At 34.4% G+C, this 12,267-nt stretch overlaps 2 non-coding genes across 2 annotated transcripts; one reads left to right on the top strand and one right to left on the bottom strand.

The window, feature by feature from the left end:
- Positions 1-688: 688 nt before the first annotated feature.
- Positions 689-795, bottom strand: LOC128040092 (small nucleolar RNA R71). The gene has a single exon (XR_008194752.1). It is a non-coding gene; the product is annotated as a small nucleolar RNA R71 (small nucleolar RNA).
- Positions 796-6,534: 5,739 nt separating this feature from the next.
- LOC128040095 (small nucleolar RNA R71) lies at positions 6,535-6,641 on the top strand. Its single transcript, XR_008194755.1, has one exon. It is a non-coding gene; the product is annotated as a small nucleolar RNA R71 (small nucleolar RNA).
- Positions 6,642-12,267: the final 5,626 nt, after the last annotated feature.

The raw sequence follows: 12,267 nt of genomic DNA, 5'->3' as shown, positions 1-12,267 counted from the left end.
CATTCCAAGTTTTTGCGTTGCTATTGCCGGGGATTGTTTTAAAAGACATTATTTGTGAAATTGTTAATTTTGCATTTTGGTCTACTTTTTTCTATTAAAATTTAATTCCATTTTTTTGTTTGTTTCAGGTGTTTATAAGTATTGATCAAATTGTTGACTTACTCCCAGTAAACCTTAAAATTGAAAGGAATTTCAGTCAAAGGAGAAGACAAGCGAACTAAAGAAGGATCGAAGAGATGAATTTCAAAAATCAAAATCAAAATCCAAGAGGAACATTCGCTTATAATACTCACAATCCGATCAATGTTGCCGATGATAGAAAATGTGCCAGTCGACAATATGTCATTCCTCTATTCAATAAGCTCAATCCAAGTATTAGGAGACTGAAATTGAGGCACAATAATTTGAGCTAAAGCTGGTCATGTTCCAAATGTTGCAAAATATGGGTAAATTTAGTGGAATTCCTACTGAAGATCCACATCTTCATCTTCGACTATTCATGGAAGTCAATGACTCATTCAAACTAGTTAGGGTGACCGAGGATGCCTTGAGACTGAGATTATTTCCATACTCTTTAAGAGATAGAGCACGAGCATGGTTGAACTACCTACCATCTGGTTCCATAACTACATGGCAAGAGTTAGTTGAACGTTTCTTAATGAAATTCTTCCCTCCATCTTTGACCGCTAATATTCGAAATGAAATCACTTCATCTCAGCAACTTGATAAAGAATCTTTATATGAGACATGAGAGCGGTTCAAGGAGTTATTACGAAAGTGCCCTCATCATTGCATTCCTTACTACGTTCAAATAGAGAGTTTCTATATTAGTCTCAACATTCATACTAGAATGATTATGGATGCTTCGGCAAATAGAGCCCTTCTTTCTTAGTCTTATAACGATGCTTACAAGATTATTGAAAGAATCGCTAACAATAACTATCAGTGGCCAACCAATGGAGCGGCCTCAAAAAGACGAGTAGTAGGGCTACATGAAGCAGACACACTTGCTTCTTTGGCAGTCCAAGTATCCTTTATGTCTTCTATGCTTAATAACATAACTATTAATGGTTTCAATGGTAATCTGACAGGTTAGCAACCGAACTAGTTTGAGAATATTTCTTGTGAATACTATAGAGATGGTCATTTCTTTGAAAATTGTCCATTGAATCAAGAGTCAAAATATTACATGGGAAATTAGAATTGGAATGGTCCACAATCAAATTCTTACAACTCTTCATGGCAGAACCATCCAATTTCTCCATGGAGTAATCAATAGGTGGACCATAGCGACTCTTCTATGCCATTTCAACCAAATTATCCACCAGAATATTCTCAACAAGTGCAATAACCCCCACCAACTGAATCTTCAAGTTATCTTAAAAATATGTTGAAGGCATACATAGCAAAGAATGATGCCACTTTAAGAAATCTAGAGAATCAAATGGGTCATCTAACTAATAAACTTCAAAATAAACCCCAAGGAGATTCGCCCAGCGATACAGAAAATCCAAGAATTTTAGGCAAAAATATTGCAAAGCAGTCACTTTGCCAAGTTGAAAGACATTGAAGGCCAAGGTGGTTAAGGTTCAAGGTGAGCCTCTTGTAGCTCAAAACAAAGAGGAAGTTCAATCGAGTGTTGAAACTCTTGTTTCACGAAAGTAAGAGTCGGTGATCCTTGATGAGGTAAACTCTAAACCAGTCAGTACTGATTATCTAAAACCTTTGTCAATTGCAGAAAAATTTCCACAAAAGAGTTTTCGATTGAGGTAGCACCTTGTACTATGCCTATATCTTGTACCCCATATAGGATGGTACCATTAGAGCTGAAGAAACAACTACAAGATCTACTAGACAGGATTTATATGACCAAGTGTTTCACCTTAGGGTGCGCTAATCTTGTTCATAAAAAAGAAGGATGGGACTCTCCGCTTATTTATCGATTATCATTAACTGAACAAAGTGAATATGAAGAACAAGTACATACTACCTCAGATAGAAGACTTGTTGGACCAATTTAGTGGAGCTACAATTTTCTCTAAGATTAATTTACAGTCTGACTACATTTTGCTCAAGCTATGGACATTATGAGTTCTTATTGATGCCATTTGGATTAACGAGTGCGCTAGTAGTATTCATGGATCTAATGAATAGGCTATTTCTTGATAATATTTTAGTTTACTCTAAAAGCACAGAAGATTGTGAAGAACACCTGGAGGTTTTGCTAAGAATTCTGCAAGAGAATAAGTCGTATGCCAAATTCAATATGTGTAAATTTTCTAGGTCACGTTATCTCTGCAGAAGGCATTAAGGGAGACCCTAATAAGATCAAAGCTATGCTTGATTGGAATTCGCCAAAAGACATCACTAAGGTATGTAGTTTCTTGGGTTTGGCGGGTCAATTCAGGAGATTTGTAAAAGGGTCCGCCAAGTTGGTGACACCTATCATGCGACTATAAAGAAAGAAAGAATTCGAATGGATAGAGATGTGCTAGAGGAGCTTTGCAACCACTTAAGCCATTTGTTCACAAAGTGAGAACCTTCATCACTAATAATAGCTCTTGGTGTCCCAAATCGTGTAAACACATGCTTATGTAGGAATCGCATGACTACCTTAAGATCTAACATCTGATTCGAAAAATGGTCCTTCCAAGTGGCTTTGTTCAACTTTCTGTAATCAATACAGACTCTCTAATAGGTAACAGTTCTCATTGGAATTAACTCGTTATGCTTATTTTCAACAATCGTGATTCAACCTTTCTTTGACACACACTGTACCGGACTTACCCACGAACTATCTGAAATAGGATAGATGATTCCCACATCTAACCATTTGATCACTTCCTTTCTCACAACTTCTTTCATAATAGCATTGAGTCTCCTTTGCCCATCAATCCGAGCTCTTTCACCTTCTTCTAAAGTGATTTTATGCATGCAAAAAGAAGGGCTTATACCTTGCATATCAGCTATGGTCCAACCAATTGCTTTCTTAAATTTTTTTAGAATAACATTTAGTTGCTCCTCTTGATCTTTTGTCAGTTCCGCTGAAATAATCACAGGTAAAGTAGAACAGTCACCTAAATAAACATATTTCAAATGGAAAGGAAGTACCTTTAGTTTGAGTGTAGGTGGTTCTTCGATCGACAACTTGGGTTGTACAAATTCTCTGACTTCTAACTCCAACGGTTCAAACCGTATGGATTGAATAAAATTTTTCGGATTTGCTTCCATCACAGTAGTGTTTTTTTCACCTTCTTCATCCTCTAAAAGGTCAAACTCTAAGGCTTTCTCCAATGGATCTTCCTCAAAATTGATTTCCATAGAAACCAAGGTTTCTATCTCTTCCATAACTGAACACTCCTCTGCCAGATCGGGAAATTTCATCGCTTTAAGAATATTAAAAGTTACCTATTCGTCTTGAACTCGCATGGTGAGTTCGCCCTTTTGCACATCAATTAACGTTCTCCTCGTGGCTAGGAAAGGCCTCCCAAGGATAATTGCTACTTTCTTATCTACTTTAAAATCTAAAATAATGAAATCAGTAGGAAAAATAAATTTATCGACTCTTACCAAAACATCCTCGATCTTTCCTTCAAGATATGCTAATGATCGATCCGGTAGCTGAAGCGTCAAAGTTGTAGGTCTTACTTCACCTATCCCTAACATCTTGAAAATAGACTTAGGCATCAAGTTGATACTCACTTCTACGTCACAAAGCTTTACCACAGTAAGATTCACTAATGTTACAGGGTATAGTAAAGCTTCCTGGGTCTTTCAATTTCGGTGGCAGTTTGTTCTGCATGAACGCACTGCACTCCTTTGTCAAGGCAACAGTCTCATACTCACTCAGTTGTTTCTTCTTGGACAGTATATCCTTCATTAACTTCACATAATTCAGAATTTGTTCTAAATCCTCCACTAACGAAATATTGATGTGTAACATCTTCAGAACATCCAAAAACTTCTTGAATTGCACCTCTTGTTTCTGTTTGTGTTGCTGCAATCTTTGTAGATATGGAGGTGATGGAATTTTCAGTTGAATCGAACAAATTTTCTGATTAGGTTAATCAGCATCCAATGAAGATGTTAAAATATCTGAATTCACTAACTCAGGGTTTACCTTGTCAGACTTTGCATATTCTGATTCCTTTGGTGTAGGAACTTCAACATCTGGTTGACTTTCCTCCTTTTTAACATGCTCATCTTAGACATCAATCAATCGGGGTTCCAGAGTCTTACCATTTCGCAATGCCACTACCTTGATATGTTCTTTACCCAAATTCCTTAGATTCTCAGTACTACTCGGCAAGGTTCATTGCGGTCTATTACGAAGCTTTGTAGCCGACTGACCCATTTGATTTTCCAAATTTTTCAGTGTTCCTACTTGGCTTTGGATCAAAGCGTCATTCTTTGCCATGTACGCTTTCAAAAATTTGTCCAAACTATTTGATGCCTCAACTTGAGGTGGTTTTGGAGCTTGCTGATTAAACCTTGAGATTGGTTTGGTCTTTGCTGCAATAAGGTATTGTTCAGTCCATTTCCTTGGTTGCTCTAAGAAAAGTTAGGATGATTACACCATGAAGGATTGTAGAAGTTGGACTGGGTCCTTGTCCACTCCTATTTTCATATTGGTTCCCCACATAGTACACTGATTCGGGATTTGATGGAAAATTTTCAAAAGAATGACCTTCCCCACAGTACACACAGGAAACTACTTCAAATGGACTTGGTGGCTGAGCTACAAAATTATTAGTACTATTAGCGGCTAACTATTTTAACATATAGGAAACAGATGATACTTGAGCTGATAACGAAGTGAGGGATCAACTTCATGAACTCCGGCTATACGTCTTCCTGAAGTTGTTCAATTTGTTGGCCATGTTAGAGTATGTCCAAAGATCAATCATGAGATGGTTGTAATAACATACTTGATTTATCATGTTTATTAATATAAGCCGTTACCATTATTATTTCAGTTTCTTTTCTGTGTGTATAAATAAATTTTATAATAATGTTTTGAGAGTAATATGATTATTCTTAAAAGGTCCTTAGTCAAGTATTATTATTGGATAGGACAAAAATAATGTATTAAGACTAACATGTAGTTGATTGATGATAAAGACTTGTCATTGATATGGAATGTCAAAATCGATGCATGACTATGTGTGTTAGAGAACAATATATTGCACTGACCCGTTATGAGTATGTTTCTTGGATTATTATGTAATTCTCACAACATTACTCATAGTGATTAATATGTATATGATCCTCAGACTTGAGATCATCATAATCCAAACATCGTGAGTTGTATATTTTCATACAGTTAAACGTACACCGTAACTGGTTGTTTTATAAAGGCTGATGTTGGGTATACCAGGATCTATGTAGAGGGATATGGTTGATCGATATAGGATAAGTCCCTCCTACATAATGGGAGTAATATCTTAGGCCACTTGATTCAGTGAGACTAGAAATGCATGGCCATGCTCAAATAAGCTAACATGAGATGTCATACTTATTTGTATATCATAGTCTAGTTAAGATATCAAGTAACATGGAATGGACTATGCAAGTGTGACTATTCCATGACTTGTGTCCAATCCAGAGATAAAGGACTTAAGGATTATTGCATGAAAGGTTATTCATAAAAAGGTTATGTCGAATCATGATTTCTTGTGACTTAGGTAGCAATGATGCATTGCTAGGTGCCACTCATTGTTTGTAACATTGGAATCGTTCTAGTATTACTGCTAACGTTACAAGAACCTACAGGGTCACACCCTATAGTTGAAATAAACGGAATAAAACATATTTGGTATTGTGTTTGGTTGCCACTTGGGTTAAATTAATTATAGAATTAATTTAATTGGATAATCAAATATCGAACACATTATGTACAAGGTTGTTGTACGCGTAATGAGAACAGGAATTTGGTTAGTATATAAATTCAAATAAATATATAGTTTACCGAAATCATTATTATAATTAATGTAATTATAATTTTTAGTTTAAAACATAGTTATATTTATTTTAATTTCTAGAAACCCTAAAAATAGATATAAAAAACTCATTTTTTCTTTACTTAGGGTCTAGCAGCCGTTAAAGCAAACTTTTTTTTCCAAAATAGTTTTGGGGATTCCTTTCGTTCATTGTCAACTGGGTGGATTACGTAGAGGCCGGAGTCACGACAGATTACGGCTTGGTTCAATAGTAGATCAGATTACTCGTTGCTGAGGCGTTGCTGTCTACTCAAAATAAAGATTCCATAATTTCAAAACCTTTATTTCAGCCCGATTCGTTCCTCACACATGGATCCATGGTTAGGGTCACTGAATGTTTTAATTTTTTACTGTGCCATAGGGTGCCGGTGTTCCAACAGGCCATTGATAGTTATTACTCGTGATCCTCTCGATGATCTGATAAGCCTCATTATAAGACTTAGACAAAATTGCACAATTTGCGGAAGCATCTACCATCAATCTTGTATGTGCATTGAGACCATTATAGAATGTCTCCAACTAGATACAATGAGGAATCCCATGATGAGGATACTTACGAAGTAACTCCTTGAATCACTCCCAAGTCTCATACAAAAACTCGTCATCCAATTGTAGGAAAGTTGTGATCTCATTCCTTAACTTAGCGTTTTTGCTAGGTGGGAAATACTTAATCAAAAATCTCTCTACTAATTCCTGCCATGTAGATATGGAACTTGGTGGCAATGAATTGAGCCATGCTCGTGCTTGATCTCGGAACGAGTACAGAAATAACTTCAACCTCAGTTCGTCTTCAGTCACACTGACTATTTTCAATAAATCACTCACCTCCATAAAAAATCGAAGGTGGAGATGGGGATCTTCCGTGGGCATACCACTAAATTGGCCCACCGTTTGTAGCATTTGAAACATCACTAGTTTCAATTCAAACTTGGTTGCCTCAATATCTGGCCTTCTAATTCCTGGGTTTAAATTAATGAAAAGTGGCACAGCATATTGTCTGATGCATCGGTCCCTATCATCAACAATAAGGATAGGATTTCGTACATAATCGACTTCATTACCTTGGTCTTAATTCTGATTTCCAAGGTTCATCTCTACTTGTCTTTGAGCTATTCGTTCACGTCTTCTTTGTCTAAAAGTTCACTCAATTTCAGGGTCTACAGGGAGTAAATCGATAATTCAATCTATGCTTATAAACACCTGAATGGAAAATCATAAAAATTTTAAAAAATAAGTTGGTAATGTTAGAAATAAATCAAATTGAAAATAAATAATTTTACGAAAAAAACGACTATGGCAATAGTTGACAATCCCCGACAACGGTGCCAAAAAATTGTAACACTGGGGTTTGTGCAAGTGTACATAGTCGTTATCAAGTAATAAGTAAATATCGAGTTATCATCTCCACAGGATTGTATTTGTGCTAAGTCACTTAATGTAACATCTCGAAATAAGATCTAAATGGAATAATGGTTGCGAAACCACGAATCTGAGCTAGAAAAGGTTATTGTGATTAATTTTTATGATTTACCGATTGATTGGATGCATGTGTTAGAATACCGATAAGAAATTTTAGCGATTGCATGTCTGAATTGCACATTAGGATTTAATTGCAATAGTGGGTGAATATGAGTTTTAGATGATAAAGGATTTAATTGAAGTGCATAATTGAAGTAGAGGTCCTTAAATGGTAATTAGACCATTAGATTCTCATGGACAAAAATGGGCATGCATAGATAAAAATAACTAAAGTTTTAATGAAGGGCATTTTAGTCATTTGGTAATAAAAAGAATTAAAAGGGAAAAAGATGGCAAAATGTGCTCATCTTCTTCCATAGGGCCAAAACTTCAAGGACACCATAGCTAGGGTTTCTTAACTTCCTCAAGCTCATAGTAAGTGCATCCAAGCCCCGTTTTTAATGTTTATTACGTTTTTGGAGTCTTCTTAGCTCGATTTAGCTTATTCTACCATTAATTCATATTAGGGTTCATATTTGGAAAAATACCCATAGGTGAAATGTGTTTATTTTGATGTTTTATGGTAGAATATGAAGTTTGAGATTATGTTAAACAACTTTTGCTAAGCAATTTTAAGTGAAAACAGGTAAAACGACATAATCGGTAAAAATACCTAATGTTCATAAGTAAATTTTAGAGTGGGAATTTGATGTTGTCATAGAAGGGAAAGATGATCAGCATGTCATAAAACATAAGAATAAGGGATGAAGTTTAATTTTCGAGCTTTGGGGCAAAAGTGTAAATATGCAAAACTTTACGGGCAAAATCTTAATCTTGCCAAAGTTCGAGCCAATGACTGTTTTGATTAATGTGAGTATTAAATAAGCTAAATTTGCTATTCTAGATCAACAAAAATGAAATTCAGAGTTAGACCGGGGAAAGAAAAAGGTTTAGGACTAAGTTGTTAGATTTGATCGTATTTTGTACTGAGGTAAGTTTACGGTAAATAAATGCAATATTTCAATAATTATTATTAATTTTGTTATTTTCCAGAAAATATGTACTTATTTCATGAAATTATTTAATGATGACTCAAGTATGAGATGATAGAGAATCAGTGTTAAAAAGTCCCGTTGAAACATTAGGAATGTATCGGATAAAAATGTCATGACATTAAGGGAATGACATCCCATGTAAGACCATGTCTGGGACATAGCATTGGCATTATTGAGGTTATGAGAGGTCCCACATAAGACCATGTCTTGGACATGGCGTTGGCACCGAGATGAGAGGTCCCCCGTAAGGCCATGTCTGGGACATGGCATGGGCACCGATATGAGAACTCCCATGTAAAACCATATCTGGGATATGACATTGGCAGTACAGGAAACATCCCATGTAAGACCATGTCTGGGACATGACTTTGACATGTTATTATCAGACAGGAGACTCGAGTATCCTTAGTAATCCATGTGGCTCAACGGGCTAGTAAATGGGCTATGTTACGTGAAAGTTCAGGTAAAAGCATAATAAATATATTCAAGTGAGTTATAAGGGTAAAGAATATCTCAATTATCGGTTGACAAAGAAATTTCAGTAAGGGAGGAGTAAGTTATAATCATGAGTTATTTAAGTAAGCAAGTAAGTAAACAAGTAAGAGAGTAAGTAAAGAAGAAAGTAAAGATCATGATACTTGATGATAATTTATGAGTATAATTATTTATGATAAATGTTGTTATTTATTTTCTTGTAAACTTACTAAGCTTTACGCTTACTCCCTTTATTTTCCTTCTTTTTATAGTATCGCCAAGACAATTCATGGATCGCAAGGGCGTCGGAGATCGTTTCACACTATCAACTGAATATCTGGGTATTTTGTTGTTCGAAACATTTTAAGTTATGGTATGTATAGGGACTTAGTCATTTTGTGTATGTGTCCTTATGATATGGCTAATGAATAGCAAGTAAATATTCGATAATCATTAGCTATTGAAATGGCTATTTAAGAACATGTTTTGGTGTTATGTATGCCTAAATGATAGTTAATACATAGAAATTATAAAAGAGTAAAAATTTGCAATGGAAATGTTTTTGGATAGCAGCATTGACATGAATTTGAAAAATCACCAAAAATAGTATAAATTGACATCGAGTCTATTTTCACATGAAAGAAACGGTGTAGGAAAAAAAATTATATTATGAGATATTTAAATTTTAGTGAGACAGGGTCAGAATGGTTTTTAAAGTCCGCTATTCTGATTTTAGAAAATCATTAAAAATTGTATAGAAATAATTATTAGTTATAATTTATATTTCTAGATTCCTTAGTGATCCTATTTCCAAAAGAAACAAACAAGAGCATTATCCAAATTTTTTATAATGAGATAATTGATTTTTACTGAAGAGGGTCGAATCGAAGCGTGGGCGTTGAAAGAGGGAGATTTTAACAATGAGATAATTGATTTTTATTGAAGAGGGTCAAAGCGTAGAGCAATGAAACAGGGAATAAACTGTACTATTTGGCTAATCCAAAAATTCTGGAAATTTTATGATAAGAATATATATGAGTCTAGTTTTAGGTAAAATTTATGGATCTAAATTTTGAGTTTCGTAACTCGAGTTATAATTAAATTAGTGACAATTAGCAGGTGGACAGTTTTATTGTGAATAGTGAAATAAATTATTTTGATTTGTTTAAGTATTCGAAAAATTTTTAATGTTCCTGGTTTGGATCCGAACCATTTTTGTTGCATGTTTTAGGGTCTCAAGGATTCTTTTTAGGGATATATTGAATGAATGCGAGTGAATTAATTTTTTTAAAAGCAAATTTTTATGCTGTGATCTAGTAAGTTAAGTGAGTTAACACTTCGTGCTCGACTCCGGCAACGGTCTCGGGTAAGGGGTGTTACACTTAATTTGTAAAATTATATTAACAATTTGATAAATAAAAACACAATATAGTTGAGAATTGGTGATTAAAATATATTAAACTAAATGCAATGATCCCTAATGCAAATTATCCTAAGTATGCAAACTATATGAATGAAATAGATTTTAGTAAAATTAAGCACAATTTGCAACAATTATAACATAAATAAACTAGGATAATTACTTTAATGAAACTCAATTTATTATCAACATGCTTAATAACATTCAAAAAAATATTCCATGACAACTCGATCTTTCATGAGTTTGGAAACCACATTAGGTCTTTTCGGAATCCTTTACTTAGTAAATACGCATTTTACTGATCCTTATTTGCTAAGGGTTTCTTAGCATTCGTGTGAGGTAACAGGGATATTTTAGGTTTGAAACAATTTAATCACACAAATCTAAAATCTATGCAGATAACAGAGCTTGGTTAGAGTTGTTATGCAACCTACAATTCAATCGGGTTAGGATCTAAATTCAGCATGCGCATTTCAATTATGCGTCCATTAGCCATCGTCTGGTTAGGATCACTCAGCTAATTCAGGCCCATTTCAATCACGTATGAACAAAATATAAACTTGATTTTAATTGAAAACATGATCGATTGAGACACAAACATTATAAGCATGAATTAAATAAATATTATTTAATCAAAATAATCATCCTAGCTTAAATAAAATTAAGCTATCATTGTTGTAAACAAGAACAAAGAACACATAGCAAACATCTTTAAATTAAATTTAAAGAAAAGACAGATTAAACCCAATCCAGAGTGGCTGTCAACCAAGACTCTGACTGACGAGGCTCATTAGCTTCTTTGAGTTGCTCCTTTGCTGATGGCACTCCAAGGTGGCCGACCAAGGGTTCTTTAAGAGGCTTAATTGCTAAAATCCTTATGCATGGATAATGAAGGGGAAAGATAACTAAAATAATTGAGAGAATGATGAATAAGTAAGAGATGATGGGATGAGGGATGATTGAAAAAGTGAGAAATGAGCTCTTATTTATAGGTGAGGCAAGGGAGCTAGTTTGCTAAAAATAGAAGTGTCCATCCTTTGAAACTTTCTCCAAGAGTGGACGGCCATGAATTGAGGAAAGGTGGCTGATTTTTCCTTAATTTTTGGTCAATTTGAGTGCCACAACAACTCAGGACTAAGACTCGATCATCAGCAAATCTTCGGGAAAATCTTTGATTTCTTTAACTCTTCAAGGACTTTGTATAATTAAACCAAAAATTGGGTTGACTTGGCCCCCAATTTAGATGGTTTTGCAATTAAAAGAAAATTCTCAGCCCTGTCCAGAAATAGTAGAGAGTTTAGAGGACCAAATAATATAATTGAACCACTTTAATTAATCAATTTACCTAATTAATTAAAACCCAATTTATTAATGAATTATTAAATATAACTTTATATTTTATTATTTAATTTAATCATGCATAGCTCACTTTATAACTTAAAATACAATATGCTCAAATTAATATAAAATAAGCCATTTTATGCATTAAAACTATATAATAAAGTATAAAATCACATTTTAATAATTTCTATGTCCTAATTTCATATTTTCGCATAGTTCATTAATTTATTAAACAATTACTTGGTTTTAACAACAAATTTAAGTAAAAAGGTAATGAACTATATAGGAAAAATCCTATATATTTTTCAGTTTACAACAAGACAGGTACGCCTTATGGCAAACTGTAGTTAGCTAGGACAGCAAACAAGGAAGCCCATCAGGGCATATATGTGTAATTCATTATATGACTAACGTGATGAGAAGTCAGTTACAATGGTTATGGCATAGGGGAATGCTAGTGGAACAACGGAAATGTGCAAGTGTACACAATCGTAACAAGTAATAAAGTGACAAGTAAATG

The sequence above is a fragment of the Gossypium raimondii genome, chromosome 3, assembly GCF_025698545.1.
Source record: "Gossypium raimondii isolate GPD5lz chromosome 3, ASM2569854v1, whole genome shotgun sequence".
Taxonomy (NCBI): domain Eukaryota; kingdom Viridiplantae; phylum Streptophyta; class Magnoliopsida; order Malvales; family Malvaceae; genus Gossypium; species Gossypium raimondii.
The sequence above is the reverse complement of the archived record's forward strand: the minus strand, read 5'-3'. Positions and strand labels throughout refer to the sequence as shown.